This window comes from Hydra vulgaris, chromosome 07 (genome assembly GCF_038396675.1).
Source record: "Hydra vulgaris chromosome 07, alternate assembly HydraT2T_AEP".
Classification (NCBI taxonomy): domain Eukaryota; kingdom Metazoa; phylum Cnidaria; class Hydrozoa; order Anthoathecata; family Hydridae; genus Hydra; species Hydra vulgaris.
Window position 1 is genome coordinate 40,303,625 of NC_088926.1, and position 5,360 is coordinate 40,308,984.

Genomic DNA, 5,360 nt, shown 5'->3' on the forward strand with positions numbered 1-5,360 from the left:
ACAGTGTACATGGAAGGCAGTATGCTCCATCTTAATTCTGTGAGTAAGCTAACCAGAAATACTCAAGTAGTCATTTAAGTAATAATGATTGTTTTTTTTCTCACCAGAAACAGGAAAAACAAAAGGCAAGTTAGGAATAAATACTTTATTAACAAGATCTAATAACATTGAATCATCTTTGCCAGCAGATAGATGTCTACGATGCTCATAGTAAGTGGAAACATCATAAAAAGGAAGGCTTGAAGACTGATCTGATGTACAAGGAATACAATTAAGTAAGATTGGATTAGGAGTAATATAAATATTTACATCTATAATTTTAGTTTCATTATCTGTGAAAATATTTATGTGAGATTGAACTAATAATTTTTTATTTGAAAATAGATTTTTAGGAGGTTGAAAAGATAAGATTAGATATTTAAGAACCTTAGTAATAACAGAAGTATGCGAACAATTGGCAAAACTGAATGCAATCCTATTTTTAAATTACTTTTGACAAATTTCTTTGAGCATAAGACTTGTCTTTTCACAATAGGGACAATTTGATTTAGTGACCACATATCTTTATCCTTTGAAATAGAGCGATAATCAGTGATACACCATAAAATACTGAGAATTTCTTTTTTTGTTTTATGATCACTACGTGGGTATATACTTACATTAAATAACTTTTTATATTTTTCAAGTCCAAATTTTAGATAAACAGACCAATTTTTTTTATTTAACACTGTAGATAATGCAATTAAACAATGGAGAGAAGCAAATTTATTGTTTCTGCAATTGTTATAGGCTTCTTTTTTTTATAAGTTCAGAAATATTTATATTATTTATTTCTGAAAAAGAATCAAAAGACTCAAATGAAACATATGCCATGAAAACACTAGAGAGAAGAAAAACTTTTAGATTCCACTTGCTTTAATATTATTGGGTATCTTGACCAAAAGGTTGCTTTCTCCAACAACTCAACAGAAGTTAATATTCAAAGAATTTCATTTGTTTTATCTAATGAATTTATTAATAAAGCAGCAGAAATGTAAAGACGGAATGGTAAAAAAAATGTGTTTAAACTCATACTTTAAAACAATATAGTCTTCATTTTCTTTTTGCATGGAAATAAAAACTTTTATTTCAGAATTTCTTAAAGTAAGAAGATCTTTGTTTACAACAGGAAACTTTGAATTTAAATCTTCAAGTTATTATGAAGCTTTGCTTTGTAGGTCGTAATATTAGGCAAATGCTTGGCTTTAATGGCATTGGATAGCAACAAATCTATAATTGTAAACAAAAGTAAAATTTGTATTAAAAATTACTTAAAGCTAATTTTTGATAAACTTTAAATTTATTCAAATACTTAAGGCATTATACGAATAATTAGTTATTTTTAGAGCTAAATAATGTCGCTAAATAAGGTGTTATAGGATTAATTATATATTTATAATTAATATATAAACGGAATCGAGAGAACCCTTTTAATCAAACGTTCCTGCAACTTTTTTTTATTGTTTACCGGAAATTCGGGTCTAATGAATCCTGAAACAATAGGGATTTTTTTGGCCTTAATTATGGCAACCAAAATAAATACATTGCAATAACGATTGATTAAAAGGGTTCTTTTGGAGGAGAGCTAAGTCTTGAAACATTGTTAGAGCCGCGTATGTTTTTTAATGTAGGCAATATTTATTTTTTTAAAGAACTCATATATACATTTTAGTATACTATAAATTTAAGTTGAGTATTTTTTATATTATGAAACAGAACTTTTTATAAATTCTTAGAATATTATGGGTGAATCCTGGGCAACACGGGATACCCCCTAGATCCGCCCCTGCAAAGAACAACATCAACTCTCCTTCAAGGCTAAGAAAAATTTCTCAGCTCAAATTTGCTTGCAGAACTTGCTTATAAAACCGCGCGAATAAAAAACACATTTAGAAAAGCCTAGAAACAACTTAAAATTGACATATGCAACGTTGAAGTTGGAACAATGACTTGACTAATTATTAGGTGTTTTTAAAAAAATTCATGAAAACTTATCGGGGTTGAAATTAAAATTTGAAATTAAAAATTTCAAATTTTAATTACGAAGCTTGTTCTTTGGATATTTACCAATATTTGTTTATTGATATTTATATTGTATTTATCAAAAAAATTTAAAAGTTAATTAAAATGGACAAGAATAATTTGGGAGATTGTAATGTTTGGTGACACGGTTTCTTCATTAGATCTTGAAGATTTTGTTGGTAAGATTTTATATTTAATGTAAATATATTTGAACAAATATACTTTAAAAATATTTCAGACAGTTTTTATTGAGCTTTTGACGATCGAACATCTTTTTTTAAATATTTTTTTATTACAAAAATTTTTGTCGCAAAAAATGGATTCTGATAGTGGTAGTGACAGTGAAGTTTACGCAGACAATTTATCGCAAATTGCAAGTGATGCCGATATTGCAAAAGTTGAAAGCGAGTGTGAAAGTGATGAGGACTTTTTTCATCCTAGAAGACGTAGGACTTTACCCATACCGCCAAGCGATTCTGAAGAAAGTGAGAATGATGAAGTGGAGTGGTCAGAATATGACAATCCTCCAATTATAGAATAATTTTTAGGACAAAGTGGCGTTGTTGTAATACCAAGTGATTCAAAAAGTGTAGCTGAAGTTGTTCAACTTTTTATAGGAGATGATTTATTCGATTACATGGCCGAAGAAACTAATCGTTACCACCAACAAAATATTGACAGGTTTAAGGACAGAGCTAAAAGTATAAAATGGAAAGACGTTCCTCCGGTAGAATTAAAAAAAATGTTGGGATTACTTCTTCTTATGGGCAAAGTTCGCAAAGATACCAGGGATGATAATTGGTCAACAGAAAGAGCAATTGTAACCCCAATTTTTGCAGATGTAATGAGTCGTGATCGTTTTCGCCAAATATGGTATTTTTGGCATTTTTCCAACAATTCAAACGATCAAAATGAAAGAGACCGGCTTAAAAAAATTCGTCGAATTATAGAATATTTCCTACCCAAATTTGAGAATGTTTATAAGCCGCAACGAGAACTATCATTAGACGAAAGTATAATGCCGTGGCGAGGTCGATCATCATTCAAAGTGTACAACGCATCTAAAATCCACAAATATGGGCTGCTCATACGAATGGTCTGTTAAGCAAAGAGTGGATATATTTGCAATTTCAAAATATATGCTGGTGATGGCAGTCGTCTTCAAGAGACAGTTCTGCAACTTTTGCAGCCATACGAAAACTTGTGGCACCATGTCTACATAGACAATTACAATAATAATGTCGAAACAAGCGATGTCTTGTTGCAACACAAATTTCGAAGCTGCGGTACGATACGCAAGAATAGAGGCCTTCCTGAATGCCTAAAAAATGCAAATTTAAAAAATGGCGAATCCATGTTCCGTTGCCGAAAAGACATTCTATTGCATAGCTGGCAATCAAAAAGACCCGTAAGAATGATAACAACAATTCATTCCGCAAGTTTTGTCGAAAGTGCAAATGTTGACTGGAATACCAAGCAGAAAATTTGGAAGCCGATATGTGTTGTTGATTACAATAAGTATATGAAAGGTGTCGACCGCGCTGACCAATACTTGTCATATTACTCAATCATAAGGCGCACAAAAAAAAGTACAAAGAGGACAGTAATGTTCATGCTAAATGGCGCTCTATTTAATGCATTCAGAGTATTCAAAACATTAAATAACAACTCAAAAAAAAGTTATAAAAACTTTCTAATTGATGTTGCCAAAGATTGGATAAATGGTAAAGCTATTGATAATTCGGATGATCCAGTACCAAGTACGTCTGCATCTACACCCACAAGAAGTGATTTACCACACAGACTATTGGATGCCAAAAAACATAAAATTGTGAAAATAGTTACAATTGGTGGCCTAAAAAAGCACCCTCAAAAACAATGCCGGGTCTGTGCTACACATAAAAAAAAAAGTTTAACGTGCTTTATGTGCGAGTTTTGCAAAGTACCTCTTCATAAAGGAGAATGTTTTTTTAAGTATCACACAGTACAAAAATATTAGTTTTAAACAAGTTAATTAGTTTTGAAAACAATTTTTAGAAATTAATTACTTTATATAAATTGTAGATATTTTTAAACAATATACTATATTGTATTATTATAAAAAAATGTTGCAGTTTATTAATTTTTATTAAAATATGTTTTTGTATCCATCAGTTCATCTACTTTATTAACCGCATATGAGATTTCAAACGCGTAGTTTTATGCAAATTTTTGCCCGCTACGCACACCTGTTTAGTCTATTTCGCTACCCGCTTATAATGTGTTAACAAGGCCTGCAGTAGGGGATGTACTTTATGTGAAACCAAATAAAGTTTTAGACCAAAACAATAATTTTGAAATTAATAATAGGGAGGATGACAATAAGGACGACTGTCAAGAACTTAATAAAAGTGAAGAGCTAGGCTATAACAAATTTGAAAATAGTTCGGTTTCAGTTTCAAAAAAAGTTAGCACCATAAATTGTTTAAAAATTACGTGTTGAAAAGGATGATATATTGCAGAGGCATGTAAAACTAGAACTTGGACATGAACTTAAACCTCTGCAACCTCTGGTTGGAACTCAATATTTGATATGGCTTTGTCAGGTTATTAAAATAGTTCTTATCCAAGCACAGTCTCCAATAACAACAGATTCAGAGCTGCTAAATCTTAAAGAATTAGTATTATTAGTCGTAGCACTTTGCTACCAAATCTAAAATGCCAGAAAAAGTTTTTAGTTTTGTAATAACACTATTGATACCTTATCAATAACACTATTGATACCTATTTTTTTTTAAATGTTACTACAAAAGTGATAAGTGATAAAAATTAAAATAAAATATAATAAATTTTTTGATATGAAATGCTACAAAGAATTTATTTCACAAAATAACTGTTATATGTATATATTTTCCGTTGTCAACATATTCTAGTACCCCTCCAAAAACAATAATTGATAATGCATGAATTTTCAAAAACAATAAATTTGTCAAGCATGAATTTGTAAAAACAATAATAATTTGGTAAACATGGTTTTCTTTTCCTGTATCCACGCTTTGAGTCTAATAATGTTTGATTCATTTCAAGATAATTGACTTAATGCTTATTAGGCTGTTACGCATATGAAAAATATGAAAAATCTTTGCAACCTAATTTGAAGTATACTAAAAGATTTTTTACTGTCTACTTTATATCGCATATTTTTGGAATTTAATCAACTTTAATATTCAATTAAATTATCTTATATAGAAAAGTTTTGGTTTTATTAAGAGAGTATATTATTAATTTTTTGTTTTTAAAAAGAAATTATTAGTTGTTTT

General features: G+C 29.7%; 1 pseudogene; it reads left to right on the plus strand.

Annotated features, from left to right (window-relative positions):
- The first annotated feature begins 2,377 nt into the window (after positions 1–2,377).
- On the plus strand, positions 2,378–4,060 carry LOC136082791 (piggyBac transposable element-derived protein 4-like; annotated as a pseudogene).
- The last annotated feature ends 1,300 nt before the right edge of the window (positions 4,061–5,360 follow it).